Source organism: Rhinatrema bivittatum, chromosome 11, assembly GCF_901001135.1.
Source record: "Rhinatrema bivittatum chromosome 11, aRhiBiv1.1, whole genome shotgun sequence".
Lineage (NCBI taxonomy): Eukaryota > Metazoa > Chordata > Amphibia > Gymnophiona > Rhinatrematidae > Rhinatrema > Rhinatrema bivittatum.
The window spans coordinates 39,690,744-39,708,629 of NC_042625.1; the positions used below are offsets into that span (position 1 = coordinate 39,690,744).

At 42.8% G+C, this 17,886-nt stretch overlaps 1 protein-coding gene across 1 annotated transcript in view; it reads left to right on the top strand.

Moving 5' to 3' along the window:
* TMEM132C (transmembrane protein 132C) overlaps positions 1-17,886 on the top strand; it is a 401,819-nt gene that overhangs the window by 278,951 nt on the left and 104,982 nt on the right. The gene's annotated exons all lie outside the window — the stretch shown is intronic.

A 17,886-nucleotide genomic window follows, 5' to 3' on the forward strand; every position in this document is an offset into this window, starting at 1 on the left:
GGAAAGCCTTTCACCCACATTCCTCTCCTTTTTTTCCCCCAAGAATAAAGGCAACAGAAAGATTATCCCTAGCAACCGCTAATGCGATGGAGATGGATAATACCCAGGATGCTCAGGGTAGTCATCTGTGCAAACTTTCATTTAGAAAAGTCATTCCTCGAAGCATTAAATTAGATTTGTGGTGCTGCAGAAAGAAATCTGGGGAACCTCGGCTCCAGTGTTATATTGTTTTCTGTCTCCCTTAAGATAAAACATGGTTACCATTACCTCACCCACGGTGGTAGAGGAATGTTAAGCTTTATCCTACAGAGAGTTTTACTGAGGATTTCAACAGGATAAACTAATACTTAGACCATCTCTAAAGTTCAGGGTAATGCTATTTTCTCATGTAACTACCCCAGGGAACATCTGAACTCTTAGAACTCCAGTGAAACATGGTTAAGCTTATGTGTTGTAGATGGAGAAACCCTTTCATATGACACAGTCATAGTTCAGCAATCCCATAAATCTTCCGTGAGATTAGCGATATAGCTCTCCGTAATGATCCCAGACGGTCTCCTCCTAATTTTCCTTGTACTTTGCTATCACTGCACTGTACTGAATAAAATGCCCAAAGGCTGAAGAATATTACTATTGAACTTTCTATTTCCAGAAGAGTTGGGTTATGTGTAAGCAGTGCTTTTTTTTATTTGACTTGTCGGGAAATCAATTTGGAAAGTGCCTGGATCACAGCTTGATTAATTATCTATTAGTTGCTTTAGGAAAAAATCTCATTAATTAATCACAACTAACCTGTGTCGGCAATTGACATGCACTAGTTAGGCTAAGTTACTTGCTGCAACCTGTATCGAATTCTGACTCCTGCATGAGCAAAGGCCGGCTGGCCATCTTGATTGTGTGTGCAGTGAGGAAACCATGAAAAAAAAAAAGAAAAACCCTGTTTTCTCCTCATCCCGCTGCACAGTCCTGCGCGCAGCTACTCTGCTAGCAGCTCAAAATGAAGCACATCGGGCTGCTGGATGAGAAGATGGAGGATCGAGTTTAGAAAGTCTGTTTTGTCCTTTTCCGTGCCAATGGAAGTCCCACTTGATTAATCAGGTCCCTAATGTCACATTTAAGCAATAGATGGGGACATTCAGACTGCAGTAAATCTTAAGCAGGAGGGGTATGTGTTCTTGTATGTTAAGAGATCTTTTCTTAAAGACTCTTTCAAACTACAGGAGAATTATGTGTGGGAGCCCCCATCCCACTGCTTGGTTCTTTGTCTGTCTGCTTTTTAAACTCCCGGTGAGTTTTTCGGGGACTTTTCTCGCTTTTCCCGTGTTTTTTAAATTTGGATGGATTTAGCACATCAGTCTTGTCTTTTCCCCTTGCAGACCTAAATTTTCCAGATGCTGCAACTCATTCCAAATTAATGCCCTGGTGGTTCTCTCCTTAAAACTTTTGACGAACCAAAGGAACCTAACTAATCCCCGATCGTCTGCTGCTCTGAACCAGCCCTCCCTTCCGTGCTCCCCTTCTCCATCCAGTGAGCGGCTGCACCGCCTGAAGTCAGAGTCTTACATTCTAGTAGAGTAATATTTTAGAGAAATAAATAAGCTTATCTCTTAGAGTGGGCTGCATGCATTACAAATGTTGTTTGATTTACGTCTGCATGCAAAGCACCACAAGAAATAGTGAAGGGGGCTGCTCCAAAAGCATGAAAGCAAAGCACTTGAATTCAGATGTAAAACAAATACAGTCTGGTCTGTCATAAGCTGGAATGTCTCTAAACAGGGAAAAAAATAAAAGTGCAATGTCTAAGCTGTTGAAAATATTATGTCTTGAAAGGGATAGTTGACCACACTACACTGGGCAACAATGAAAGTGTTACTGACCTAAAAAGGTCCTACTCTGTAGTATCTTGATGTGCTGAACATGAATATGACCATGAAAAGATTTTATTGGCTCTCGTTTTGAAGATATTTAATATAGTTCACTTTCTATGTTTAGTCGTGTAAATTTATCCAGTAGGACGGTAAATAAGCCTAGAATGATGTAATATTGCATAATACCATCATGCACACATCATCCAGAGTTTATTACATCATCTTCTGATGCAATGCAGTTCTACTGCCATGCTGCTGCTGAGTAAGCTGATGTCAGCAGTGTACTATATGAAGCCCAGATAGAAAGGGTGAGCATTTGAAATATTCATGCTGGCTGACTACAGCTGGACACTCCGCAGAGATGCTCCTAACAGGTGTACAAGAGACAAGCAAAGAAATCTAAGATGTAGTCTATGACTTCATTTTTCAAACATTATTAACCATAGGTCTCCTACTATTGGCATGCAGTTCAAAATGTAATTATATTATTGCATATTACAAAAAAACTAGAGCCAATTTTGCATTTTCACAGTCACATTCGTGTTTAGCACATGGAAATTTATAAGAATTGACTAATTTCATTTCAGTAACATGACTTTTGTGAAAAATTTGTTGCCCAGTGAGCTATTGGCATACAGTTCAAGATGTAATTATATTATTGCATATTAAAAAAAAACTAGAGCCAATTTTGCATTTTCACAGTCACATTCGTGTTTAGCACATGGAAATTTATAAGAATTGACTAATTTCATTTCCGTAACATGACTTTTGTGAAAATTTGTTGCCCAGTGATTAGAGAACACTACACATCATATCATATCACATCACACTAGTATACAATTGTGAAAAAATGTATTTAAAGATATCACATAAATGCCTATCTAGACAAATAAATACTAACTGGCACATCCATACAATTACAACCACACCATTCCATTCAAGCATTAAAATATGACCAAACACAGGACATAAAACAGCAATGGACCCATATCACTTACCCAGCACAAGTGGTTAATTACAATGCATAGGACATATGATAATATAATCCTTAAATCATATACAATTGTTGTTACTGAAATCTTAGCAAATACACTGTAAATTGTTGCTCATGATGGTACTAAAAATGTATCTATACCACAATCTCCAATATGTTCGATAAAGTATACTCTTGATGCATTCAGCTGTAATTTCATAAGAACATAAGAAATTGCCATGCTGGGTCAGACCAAGGGTCCATCAAGCCCAGCATCCTGTTTCCAACAGAGGCCAAACCAGGCCACAAGAACCTGGCAATTACCCACACACTAAGAAGATCCCATGCTACTGATGCAATTAATAGCAGTGGCTATTCCCTAAGTAAACTTGATTAATAGCCGTTAATGGACTTCTCCTCCAAGAATTTATACAAACCTTTTTTGAACCCAGCTACACTAACTGCACTAACCACATCCTCTGGCAAATTCAAGAGCTTTATTATGCGTTGAGTGAAAAAGAATTTTCTCCGATTAGTCTTAAATGTGCTACTTGCTCACTTCATGAAATGCCCCCTAGTCCTTCTATTATTTGAAAGTGTAACCGAGTCACATCTACTCGTTCAAGACCTTTCATGATCTTAAAGACCTCTATCATATCCCCCCTCAGCTGTCTCTTCTCCCAGCTGAACAGCCCTGACCTCTTCAGCCTTTCCTCTTAGGGGAGCTGTTTCATCCTCTTTATCATTTTGGTTGCCCTTCTCTGTACCTTCTCCATCGCAACTATATCTTTTTTGAGATGCGGTGACCAGAATTGTACACAGTATTCAAGGTGCGGTCTCACCATGGAGCGATAGAGGCATTATTACATTTTCCGTTTTATTAACCATTCCCTTCCTAATAATTCCTAACATTCTGTTTGCTTTTTTGACTGCTGCAGCACACTGAGCCGACGATTTTAAAGTATTATCCACTATGATGCCTAGATCTTTTTCCTGGGTGGTAGCTCCTAATATGGAACCTAACATCGTGTAACTACAACAAGGGTTATTTTTCCCTATATGCAACACCTTGCACTTGTCCACATTAAATTTCATCTGCCATTTGGATGCCCAATCTTCGAGTCTTGCAAGGTCCTCCTGTAATGTATCACTGTACACTTGTGATTTAACTACTCTGAATAATTTTGTATCATCCGCAAATTTAATAACCTCACTCATCGTATTCCTTTCCAAATCATTTATATATATATTGAAAAGCACCGGTCCAAGTACAGATCCATGAGGCACTCCACTGTTTACACTTTTCCACTGAGAAAATTGACCATTTAATCCTACTCTCTGTTTCCTGTCTTTTAACCAGTTTGTAATCCACGAAAGGACATCGCCTCCTATCCCATGACTTTTTAGTTTTCATAGAAGCCTCTCATGAGGGGCTTTGTCAAACGCCTTCTGAAAATCCAAATACACTACATCTACTGGTTCACCTTTATCCACTTGTTTATTAACCCCTTCAAAAAAATGAAGCAGATTTGTTAGGCAAGACTTCCCTTGGGTAAATCCATGTTGACTGTGTTCCATTAAAACATGTCTTTCTATAAGCTCTACGATTTTGATCTTGAGAATAGTTTTCACTATTTTTCCCAGCACTGAAGTCAGGCTCACTGGTCCATAGTTACACGGATCGCCCCTGGATGCTTTTTTAAATATTGGGATTACATTGGCCACCCTCCAGTCTTCAGGTACAATGGATGATTTTAATGAAAGGTTACAAATTGTAACTAATAGATCAGAAATTTCATTTTTTAGTTCCTTCAGTACCCTAGGATGCATACCATCGGGTCCAGGTTATTTGTTAATCTTTAGGTTGTCAATCTGGCCTACTACATCTTCCAGGTTTACAGTGATTTTGTTCAGTTCGTCTGACTCATCACCCCTGAAAACCATCTCCGGAACTGGTATCATCCACAATATGGACATGATCCCCTTTAATTGGTCCGTTGAAGCTGTTTCTAAACACACAGTCTTAACACCATGCACTCGGCTTAGCTTCAGCAGACCAGTTAAAGGGGATCATGTCCATATTGTGGATGAAATTACAGCTGAATGCATCAAGAGTATACTTTATCCAACATATTGGAGATTGTGGTATAGATACATTTTTAATACCATCATGAGCAACAATTTACAGCATATTTGCTAAGATTTAAGTAACACAATTGTATATGATTTAAGGATTATATTATCATATGTCCTATGCATTGTAATTAACCACTTGTGCTGGGTAAGTGATACGGGTCCATTGCTGTTTTATGTCCTGTGTTTGGTCATATTTTAATGCTTGAATGGAATGGTGTGGTTGTAATTGTATGGATGTGCCAGTTAGTATTTATTTGTCTAGATAGGCATTTATGTGATATCTTTAAATAAATTTTTTCACAATTGTATACTAGTGTGATATGATATGATGTGTACTGTTCTCTAATAGTGTGGTCATTTATTGGATGTAGAGAACCTGTTTAATACTAGCCCTCTGTAATAGTGTTACCTTGAAAGGGATAGTGACAGCAAGTGGCTGGTTTTCCAGCTGGAGGTGGGTTTACATAGTGGAGTGTTCCAAGGGTCAGTACTAGACATGGTACCGTATTTAATTTGTTTAAAAATGATCTAGAGGTCAGAGTGATGACTAACATAAAATACAATGATAGATAAAGACCCGAAGGTCCATCCAGTTTGCCCAGCAAGTTGCAGTCACTGCAGCTCCATGCAGGTTACCCTCCCAAGACTTCTATTAAAGGTAGTAACCATTGTCCCATACCTTCTAGGAAGCACAATGCAGTTCTGTCACTGCTGATAATCTGAGGATATTATCATGCATCAATACAGAGTTGAGTGCAACCAGACTTCGAGTACTGTGTGCAGTCCTGGTTTTCCCATCTCAAAAAGGATGTGGCAAAGCTCGAGAAAGTACACAGAGGGACAAACAGAGTAGGATATAGAAGAAATGCTGAAAATGTTAGGGCATTTTAGCTTGAAAAAGAGCAGACTGAGGTGAGACATGATAAAGGTTTACAAGTTCATGAGTGGAAAATCCACAAGCAATGCCCTATCCAAAAAATACTAGGACCAGGGGGCATCCAATGAGATTGTATGTTAGCGGTTTCAAGACAAGGAAATATTTCTTTAGTTTGCAGGTAGTTGAATTGTGGAATCTGATCAGGATATGTTTAGTCACTAGCAGCACATTCAGAAAGGGGCATACCTGAGGAGGCTGGATAAAGGTTGAGCCAAGACAGATGAGACCATGCCTAGCTTGGAAGATTCCTCAGCAAGCAGCTGTAACAGTGGAGCAGGATCAGGATCAGGAACCCATGAGAGAAGTATGGAGCAGGAACACTAGGCCAGAACTGCAGAGTTGCACAGGGAGAAGATGAAGACTGGTAGAGGTTCTGGAGGATGTATCCCAGTAGTCTGTTGAACCAGCAAAGGTCTGTCTCTGCTGCTCTCCTTTATATACGATCGCCAATCAGGACACATACTATGCTGGACCAATGAGTCTTTCCAAGAGCGTGTCTGCATCCCTAGCAATCAGAGGGTAAATATCCCTTGGCCTTTCCCTAACACTGCATCTCACATGGCTCCTTGGCAGCTACCCAACTTGTCTTCTAGGTTTGCTGATTGAGACCCTATCAGTGCTGACAAGTCTTCTGCTGCTGTGGGATGGAGTCACAGCAAACAGCGTATCAGGGTTCAGAATCTGGATACTTTCCTAGGAAATAAACAGATATTAGAAATTGGGTAGGAACCAGGTTGCAACACAATCAAGTATCTTCAGGAAATGCTTAGATGAACTCCAGTTTTGGTATGTTGGGAGTTACTAATAACTCTTGGGTCACTGTGGGGAACAAGATGCTGGGCTCGGTTGACTATTGGTCTAACCCAACTTGGCCATTATGTTCTTAAGAGAGAGTTTTTTTCTTTTGGCCCATCTATTTTTCCCCTACTTTTTCGGTCTTCCAGCTCAGTTAGAACCAGACTCTATCATGCTTAGAGGAATAGGCACAACACTTTGCTGAAATATATATGGAGTACAAGTAGTTCCTAACACCTTACAGCTTAGAAATACATATGGGAATCTCACCCAGTGTTTTCAACCAATCGGAATAAATCTCTGCCCCTAGTAACTTCTTGCATGTTGTGTTTGTCAGTGGGACTTGTATTGCTGTGTTCTGCATTCACTATGCAATTTGTTACCTAGACAAATACATTCCTAGCATCAAGATATTTGTGTATTGTGTGCATCATTAGAGTTCTGTAGCTTAATTAGGACATTAAACTCAACATTTTCCTTTTTTTTTTTTTTTTTTAACCCAGCGGGGCACTCTGCTGTGAAACGAGTTCCTCAATTACCTTCCTGCTAATGAAGAAAGCCTAATTAGCATTGTCTTGAGGCTAATTTTTATATATGTTGGTATCCTTCATAGGCTATGTAACTTTCCCTGCCCAGAGTCAATTTGTCACTGTATTAAGCCTGTTTGCACTTTCAGACATGGATAATTAATTCAGACCTTACTGAGGTGGTTAACATAGATCAAATCTGGATTGTCTAATCATTGAAACTTATCAGGACCATGTAGTTAATATGGTAATGTAATTTAAAGTTTCTGTAATATAGGGGAAGGGAGAGCTTAAATATATGGCCTCAGAGTTCATAAAAGTTCATATTTACATGTATAAACCCATAAAACATCAATTGTCATTACAGCACAAATGAGATTATTTAATAAGGATTTAATGCTGAAATACATTTTCTGAAATATGTTTATAACATGTTAATGTCTTTCAAATATGTAGGAAATGAGATAATTGGATAAATATCAGATTGGACTATAAACATTCTGTGCAAATATAGCTCTGGCTATTACTAATACATGTGTTTATTCATCAGATAATGTACTGTTCTCAAAATTTGAATGCCTCTGCTTGAGTTGCTAAACAGTCAACTAAACCTTTTTTTCCCTTTCCCAGCTTCCAAACATCAGAGAAAACTCGGTTTGTAATAAACACTTTAACACTATGAATGGCATGGTATCAAGGTTAGCCGCACAGACAAGCAGTCCTGGTACAGCAGTGATGAGAATCTCTGAAAGCTCAGTCATAGGCAGACAGCTGTAGAAGAAGCTGTAACTACTAGTGTATAACAGGAACAAGCAGCAGAAGGGAAATAGATCAAGGTAAAAAGAGCGACGCTTCTAGGAGCCTGTAGAGGACATAGGAGAATTGTTAGTTTGCCAAGAGCCTTTTCCCAACTGAAATCTCTATAGGAAGTAAATGCTCCCAGGCATTCCTAGGGGCCAAGGGCCAATAGGAAGAAGCAAGAGAACACAGAGAGGTGGCAAACAGAAATAGATCCAATAGGGAGCTCAGAATCATTCAAAAAATAACTAATCAGGAAAAGGAGATCTACATATGCCAAGACTCTAAGCTAAGCAATATCACGAGTGGCAGTTTAAGAAAGAAACATATACATACACTGCAGAGGCAAAAGAGATATTAAATGGAAGTTTTATGTACACTGCAGATCATAAAGAAAATTTCCATGTATGTTATGAATATTATTGTCAGTGAGCTCTCTATACTCACCATAGGAGCCCATGATTTTGAATAGGGGATCTGTCTTGAAGGGCTATCCTTATATTTTAGCCTAGTTTCCTGCAGGAAGGCTGACTTTATAAAATCATCGCACCAGAAATTCAGCGCTACTTAGCAGGAGAAGTAACAACTTATCTGGCAAAGTGGCAGCTACTGTATATCTGGCTATGATCAGTGTCCACCAGTTAGCTGGATAAGTCACTAATCCGGCTAAATAGATAGCCGGATATCTAGTGTGCAAGCAGTAATCAGATTGAGGTAGTGCTATTTATTCAGCTAACTTACAGTCATTCATCAAAATACGTTAGGCCATTAGCGCAGGCATTAGGGCCCTAATGCCCGCAATAATGCCATAACGCATGTGTTATTTATCGCATCGCTAAATGCAAATGCAAATATTTTTTTATTTTAGTCATGGGGGGGGGGGAGTTTGGGCAGGGTTTATGAAAATGAGGGGCATTTAATGCTGCGTGCGATAGCGTAATGCATGTTATCGCATGTTTTAATGCCGGAAATAACTACACCTTTTTTTCTGGCGTTAAGCACCCATGTAGAGAGTGCATCAAGCTGGAGATCTCATGTTTGTGTACCTTTCCTCATTCCAAATCATGTCAAATCTTCACTGATGTGTACTGTGCTATTCGTACTTCTCACTGTGCATGTAAAACTGGCCCCAAACCCTAGACCACCACCAAAAGCAAGTTTGCTTACTGTAAATGGTGTTTCCGTAGATAGCAGGATGAATTAGCCATGCTGTCATGGGAACTGTCCATCAGGGCCTGGGAGGTGGAGCATCAAAGTGATGTCAGAACTTTGCTCTGAGGCTGCGCGTGGGTTCCCACGCTGGAATCGACTCTCCTCAGTCTGTGATAAAGCAAGCATGGTCGTTAAGGTGAAAGTCGACTGCTCCCGGGCCGTCGGCTGCCACTAATCAAAATGGCGCCAATGCCCTTTGCCCTTTCCATGTGACAGGGTATCCGTGCCATTGGCCGTACCCTGTCAAATGGTAGGAGCACTGGATGGCTGGCGCCATCTTGTGCTCCTACCATGTGACAGGGGCTGACCAATGGCACCGGTAGCCCCTGTGACATAGTAAGGGCAAAGGCTATCGGCGCCATTTTGATTACTGGCAGCCGACGGCCCGAGTGCAGGAGATCGCTCCCGGACCCCCGCTGGACCACCAGGGACTTTTGGCAAGTCTTGGGGGGGTCAGGAGGGTGGGGGGGTTGTAGTTAATTTAATTTTAGCCGGGAAACAAATAAGAATTAACGTATAAACGTATCGGGGGGGGCCCCCCTTGCCGAATGCAATGTATCTGCCCCCGACAAATATGAATCCCGAATGCAACATATGGCGTCCCTCTGCACATCCCTACTGGAGTCTGTCAAATAGTTCAGAAATTAAGGGCAGGGGATACCGGTCCTTGATGGTAATTTCATTCAGACCCGTATAGTCGATGCAGGGATGTAAGGTGCCATCTTTTTTTCCCACAAAAAAGAATCCTGTACCAGCCGTGGATTTGGAGGGTCTGATAAATCCTTTTTGAAGGTTCTCTTCTATGTAGGCGGACATGGCCTTAGTCTCAGCTACAGAAAGAGGGTAAACTCTTCCTTTTGGAGGCTCACTATTGGGTTTCAGGTTTATAGCACAGTCAAAAACTCTGTGATGTGGAAGTACATCTACCGCTTGTTTAGAGAAGACATCCTGGGAGGAGGCATATTGTGGAGGTAAACTTGGTAAAGTTGGTGTAGTAGGCATGCATATTATTTATTTATTTGTTTGTTTGTTTAAGACTTTTTTATACCGATATTAGTAGCGACATCATATCAGTTTACAGCAGAACTATAGGTTGGAAATTACAATAAACAGGTATCAGGGAAGGGATTACAAAGGAACAGAGATGCAGCAAGGAATTAAAGATGCAAGTGCTACAGGCTGTTTGCCAAAATACGCAAAAACCAGAAAAACAGAGAAACAATGTATCAGGTGACAAAGTAAACAATGTAAAAATAACTTTATACAAAGGTTCAGGTTACATGCTGGCTCAACAGAGGGAAATGGGGGAGTAGAGTAACTACTGTGGGAACGCTTGTTTGAAGAGCCAGGTCTTTAAGTTAGCTCTGAATTTAATAGTGCATGGCTCAAGCCTGAGGTTCGAAGGTACTGAATTCCAGTGTGTAGGCCCAGCAATGGAGAGGGTTCGGTCCCTTGTGGATGCAAGGTGTGCCTTCTTGAGGGAAGGCACGTGGAGGGTCCCTTTATTTGAAGCTCTGGTGGGGCGGTTAGAGTGTGTGTGACGGAATGGCTCTTGTAGCCAGTTGGAATTGTGAGTGTAAATGGCTTTGTGAATCGTAGTGAGGGTTTTATAGAGGATATGAGAGGGGATCGGAAGCCAGTGAACGTTTTTAAGGATGGGGGTGATATGGTCATATTTACTAGCGACCGCACTCTGCAGCATTTGAAGTGGTTTTATGGGGGAGTGGGGGAGACCTAGGAAGAGGGAGTTACAGTAGTCCATTTTGGATGAAAGGGTGGCCTGGATGACGGTGCGGAAGTCAGATAAGGAGTCAAGAATGGGTATGATGATTTGAACATCATCAGCATATAGGTAGAATTTGAGGCCAAGGTCAGATAGGAGTTGACAGAGGGGAGTAAGGTAGATATTGAAAAGGGTGGATGAGAGGGCGGAACCTTGAGGAACTCCTTGGGAAAGTGCATAAAGGGTGGATTCAGCATTGCCTACTTTGACTGAGAATTGTCAATAGACAGATAGGATGTGAACCACTGGAGAGCAGAGCCAGAGAGGCCAATGTCGGAAAGTTGGGAGAGGAGGTGTTTATGGCTTATAGTATCGAACGCAGCTGAAATGTCAAACAGAGCAAGGATGTAGCAGTGTCCTTGGTCCATGCCTCTGAGGAGGTAATCAGAGAGGGAGAGTAAGAGGGTTTCAGTGATAAGATGCTTATGAAAGCCGAATTGTGAGGAGTGAAGTATCCTATTTTCGAGGTAGTCCGTTAGTTGGGAGCTGAATACCTTTTCCATGATTTTAGAGATGAATGGGAGGTTAGATATAGGGCGAAAGTTGGCTGGGTCCTTAAGGTCTAACTGCATGTTTAAGAGTGTCGGACTATGCCAGAGGAGAGGGAGCAGTTAATAATATCAGCTAGTGGTTTGGCTATGGTATTGGGTATAGTGAGAAGGGCTTTAGTGGGGATGGTGTCTGAAGGGTGGGTTGCAGGCTTGATCTTTTTGAGGATTGATTCGATTTCCTTGGAGGATGTAAGGTCAAGGAAGTCTAGGGTGGTATATATTGGGCAAGGGCCCGAGGAGATAGCGTGGGGATTAGGGGGGAATCTGAGGAGGATATTTACTATTTATTGTGAAAGTAGATTGCCAGTTCTTCACATTTGCTACTGGCTTCATTGTCTGGGATGGGGGGAGGGGCAGATTTGGTGAGTTCAGCAACATAAGAAAAGAGGGCTTTCGGGTTGTACATGAGGTCATGTATTTTAGTGGCGTAAAAATCGCATTTGGCATTAAGTGTGGAGAGTCTGTAATGATATAGGGCAGATTTGAAAATGGAAACTTTTTGAGGAGAGGGGGCTTTACGCCAGGCTCTTTCTTTTTGTCTGAGTTCATTTTTCAATTGTTTTAGATCTACGGTGTACCATGGTTTTAGATTTTTTTTTTTTGCAGACGGGTTAAGCTCGCATTTGGTGAGCGGGCATAAATTATTTGCGATGTCAAGGGTGAGGTTGCTCCACGAATTAAGAGCAGCATCAGGATTGGTGCAGTTGAGTTTGGACAGGGATTTGGAGAAGGCTGTGGTAAGCTCTTTACTGGGGCAGGATTTTCTGAAGACTATAGAAGTATTTGAGGCAGGGTTGCGCATTGTAGGTGCCTCTATGGAGAGTAGGGTTTTGATGAGGGAATGGTCCGACCATGCAACAGGGGTGCATGAGGGCGTGTTTGTGGAAAGGATACAGGAGTTAATAAAGATGAGGTCTAGGGTGTGTCTGGCTTTATGGGTTGGAGCAGAGATAATTTGTTTATAGCCAATGGCGTAGAGAGAGTTGAGCAAGGTTTCACAGGACGATGAAAGGGGGGAAGCATCCACATGGAGATTGAAATCTCCTAAAATAATGGCAGGGGCTAATGGAGATAATGGAGGAGTTGGAGCGGTGAGGCCTAGGAAGAGTCTTCCTGCGGATCCTAGGCCTGTCAGTTTCCTGGAGAGATGGGACAGGTTTGGGTGGCGTGGTCTGATTGGCCACAGTACATGCATAACCCCATGCGTTTGCGGAATCGTCTTTCTTTAGAAGTTAAATGACTTCATCCTAGTTGCATAGGCTCATCATCTTCTAAGGGAACAGACGGTAGGCTTGAGGCAATTGGCACAGGTTTAGGACGGTTAGCTCCCGGGACGGGCTTCCGAGGATTCTTAGCCTCGAGTCCAGTCTCGAATACGGCGGTCTATTCTCCCAGCCAGTTCCATGAGAGATTCAAGGGTATCAGGCAGATCGCGAGCCACCAGTTCATCCTTTAAGCGAGAGTTGAGGCCCTCCATGAAGATAGCATGTAAACATCCTGTGTCCCAGTATAGTTCGGATGCTAAAGTCTTAAATTCGATCACATAGTCTGTTAGCGGCTTATTACCTTGCTGGAGATTAAGCAGAGCGGAACCAGGGTATGGTCTGGCGAGCCGGGTCATCGAAGACAGACTTGAAAAGTTTCAGAAATCCTGATAGGTCATTCACGATAGGATTTTCACGATCCCATAACGGTGAAGCCCAAGTCAAGGCTCTTCCTTCAAGTAGAGATAGGATATAGGTGGTCTTGGAAGCTTCTGTGGGAAAGAGGGTAAGTTGCAAAGAAAAATGCATACTGCATTGGTTGACAAACCCTCTACACATTCGTGCTTGACCCGTGAAGCGGGAAGGCGTGGATAATGGTATGGTGGTCTTCACAGTCACCACCAGAGACAGCCGTTCTTTCACTGGAGTTGCCGAAGTATTCAGTTGTGCATGTAACTGATTGAAAGCAGCAGCCAGGCTTTCCAGAGACTTTTGTTGCGGGGAGTGTAAAGGAGGTCTCCCAGAATTTTTCTAGGACTGTGTCAAGCACTGCGTGTGCCGGCAGTGAGGTCAGTTCCGCTGGAAGGTCGAAGATCTTTAATAATCTTAGGGTTTTGGCCCTAGGGTCAGGTACTTTCTGAATATTGAGATTAAGTACCTTGACCATCTTCTCCAAAAATTTGGGATAGGTCAGATCTTCCGGGGGGGAATAAGGTTCTGTGGGTTCCCTGCCGGGTCGGAAGGATACCCAGTGGAGGAGTCGGGAGATGTAGGTTGAACATCCGGAGAAGCTGGCTGAGGCCGAAGGTCCAGAGATCGTAGTACCTGGATTGGTACAGGAGACAGGACTGGTGGTGAAGGTGACCTCGGGCGCGTTGGTGATGAGTGCACTGATGGTTGTGGAGACATTGCCGCACTACTAGGGGAGGAGACGGGGAGCTGGAATGAAGCCTGCATGATCTCAAAGAAGCCTGATAAAGCTTGTGACAGGTTGGAGAAAGCTTCCTGTGTCTGAGGAGGCATGGGCGGTCGAGGCGGTGTAGTCGGACGGTTGGTCTGCACCACCGCCTGCAGGCCTGTGATGTTTATGTGTGTGTGATACCTGTGACAACTTAGCTTCTTAGAGAGTGGCTCTTGAAGGACATCTCCCCTGGAACGGTGTTTGGAGGCAGAGGATAAATCCGAGAACACTCAGAGCAATGAAGAGGATGACGAAGTGGAATGGGAAGTGATTAGCAGGACCCCTTTCTCTTCGGATCTGGACGAGGAGTCCGGTGACCCGGTCCCACAGACAATGGAGCATGTCCCTGTGATATGAGTGGGGCTGTTCTAGTTAGAGACAGATGGATCGGTTGCCCCCTGTCTCTTTTTTTTCTTAGCGGGCGGTAAAGGAGTTTGCGGCGATGGTCTCAACAAGTCAGTGCTAGGTGTTGGCAAATGCGTCGTCTGCGTCATGGCCTTCTGCGATGGAGATGCAGTATGCATCACCGAGCTTCGGTGTGTCGGTCCCAGGGTTTTGTGCCCCGGTGGCTTCTGTCTGTGCCGTTGGAGCGTGCGTCGGATGGTGCGTTGGCGCCGCGGTCGACGCACTGAGTTTTTCCTTCGGCTTTGACGGCTTCGGCTTGAGCGTCATGTGCAAAAGCGCCGTGGTAGGCGCCATCTGTGCCACGCCGATCTGTGGATGGGTTGGTGCGTCGTGCATCGGGGACTTCGGCGCATGGGATTTTCCATGTGCGTGCACCCCCGCCTTTCGACGCATCCAATGCTTCCCGGCTACGATGCTTGGTGCAGATGGGGTCCCGACTCCGGGGCATCTCCGGCTTGTGCTTCAGCCAGCACTCACCTCCAGGCCTGGAGGTAGAAGGTTCCACTGAGGATGCTCAACGCTTCGGCAGCAGCATTGGTGCTCTAGGCCCTGGGGAATAGAGGGCTTCGGATGGTGGGGCATACGATCCACCTCGCACCACTTTCAGTGCGAGCATCTTGTCTGTCCGTTGCCTGCGAGCCCAGGGGGACATCCGTCTGCACTGCGAGCATGTTTCTATCAGGTGGTCTGGGCCCAGACACCGATAACAGCGGTCATGTCCATCTGTAATGGACATGACCTTTCCGCATATACAGGGTTTAAACCCTGAAGGCCAAGGGACCTGTTTCCTGTCGTGTTACTTCATGTTTTTTCTATTTTTGAAACTTTTTCTCTTCAGACTGAAGGTAATGCCGAGGAGGTCTGAAGCTCCGCACAGACTGAGGAGAGTCAATTCCAGAGCGGGAACCCACACGCAGCCTCAGAGCAAAGCTCTGACATCACTTTGAAGCTCCACTTCCCAGGCCCTTATGGACAGTTCCCATGACAGCATGGCTAATTCAACCCTGCTATCGACGGGAAAAACCTCACCTCGATTTACTAGATGACCATCCTATAGTGATATAAATAGTTGACTATTATGAGAGCCTTATAAAGAATCTGTCTCTCTTCTGCAGGGGAGCAGTACAGCCTTTGGAATTTAAGTAACCAAAGGCGTGTTCTAAGGTGTCCTAAGCATGAGCTTCCACAGCCCGCCCATTAGAAGATCCTATGTGGCTTATGGGGCTGTAAATGTAAGAAAGAAATTAATCTCCTATTAAACATGCTGTGTCTGCTAGATTATCCCATCAGAAGTTTTATTTTGGTAAACTTTATCATTGGAACACCATCTGAGGCAATTTATACAAACTTCAAAGGCCTAGAATAATCCTTCCCCACCCCCTACTTGAGTATTAATTCACACCAAAGCCCCACATGGGAGGAGGTTACATATGAAGAAGATAGATTTGCATATACCAGGCCTCAAATCTATGCAGATTTAGCTCGTGGTCATTGTTAAAAATCTATGCAGATTTAGCTTGTGGTCATTGTCTTTGCAGATTTAGCTCATGGTCATTGTTAAAAAATACCATTCTAGAAGCACAGTCTAGATGTATTCCACACATTAAGAAAGGTGGAAAGAAGGCAAAACGATTACCAGCATGGTTAAAAGGGGAGGTGAAAGAAGCTATTTTAGCCAAAAGATCTTCATTCAAAAATTGGAAGAAGGATCCAACAGAAGAAAATAGGATAAAGCATAAACGTTGGCAAGTTAAATGTAAGACATTGATAAGACAGGCTAAGAGAGAATTTGAAAAGAAGTTCGCTGTAGAGGCAAAAACTCACAGTAAAAACGTTTTTAAATATATCCGAAGCAGGAAGCCTGTGAGGGAGTCAGTTGGACCGTTAGATGATCGAGGGGTTAAAGGGGCACTTAGAGAAGATAAGGCCATCGCAGAAAGATTAAATGATTTCTTTGCTTCTGTGTTTACTGAAGAGGATGTTGGGGATGTACCCGTAATGGAGAAGGTTTTCATGGGTAATGATTCAGATGGACTGAATCAAATCACGGTGAACCTAGAAGATGTGGTAGGCCTGATTGACAAACTGAAGAGTAGTAAATCACCTGGTCTGGATGGTATACACCCCAGAGTTCTGAAGGAACTAAAAAATGAAATTTCAGAACTACTAGTAAAAATTTGTAACCTATCATTAAAATCATCCATTGTACCTGAAAACTGGAGGATAGCAAATGTAACCCCAATATTTAAAAAGGGCTCCAGGGGCGATCCGGGAAACTACAGACCGGTTAGCCTGACTTCAGTGCCAGGAAAAATAGTGGAAAGTGTTCTAAACATCAAAATCACAGAACATATAGAAAGACATGGTTTAATGGAACAAAGTCAGCATGGCTTTACCCAGGGCAAGTCTTGCCTCACAAATCTGCTTCACTTTTTTGAAGGAGTTAATAAACACGTGGATAAAGGTGAACCGGTAGATGTAGTATACTTGGATTTTCAGAAGCCGTTTGACAAAGTTCCTCATGAGAGGCTTCTAGGAAAAGTAAAAAGTCATGGGATAGGTGGCGATGTCCTTTCGTGGATTGCAAACTGGCTAAAAGACAGGAAACAGAGAGTAGGATTAAATGGACAATTTTCTCAGTGGAAGGGAGTGGACAGTGGAGTGCCTCAGGGATCTGTATTGGGACCCTTACTTTTCAATATATTTATAAATGATCTGGAAAGAAATACGAGTGAGATAATCAAATTTGCAGATGACACAAAATTGTTCAAAGTAGTTAAATCACAAGCAGATTGTGATAAATTGCAGGAAGACCTTGTGAGACTGGAAAATTGGGGATCCAAATGGCAGATGAAATTTAATGTGGATAAGTGCAAGGTGATGCATATAGGGAAAAATAACCCATGCTATAATTATACAATGTTGGGTTCCATATTAGGTGCTACAACACAAGAAAGAGATCTGTGCGTCATAGTGGATAACACATTGAAATCGTCGGTTCAGTGTGCTGCGGCAGTGAAAAAAGCAAACAGAATGTTGAGAATTATTAGAAAGGGAATGGTGAATAAAATGGAAAATGTCATAATGCCTCTGTATCGCTCCATAGTGAGACTGCACCTTGAATACTGTGTACAATTCTGGTCGCCGCATCTCAAAAAAGATATAATTGCGATAGAGAAGGTACAGAGAAGGGCTACCAAAATAAGGGGAATGGAGCAGTTCCCTATGAGGAAAGATATAAGAGGTTAGGACTTTTCAGCTTGGAGAAGAGACGGCTGAGGGGGGATATGATAGAGATATTTAAAATTATGAGAGGTCTAGAACGGGTAGATGTGAATCGGTTATTTACTCTTTCGGATAGTAGAAAGACTAGGGGGCACTCCATGAAGTTAGCATGGGGCACATTTAAAACTAATCGGACAAAGTTCTTTTTTACTCAACGCACAATTAAACTCT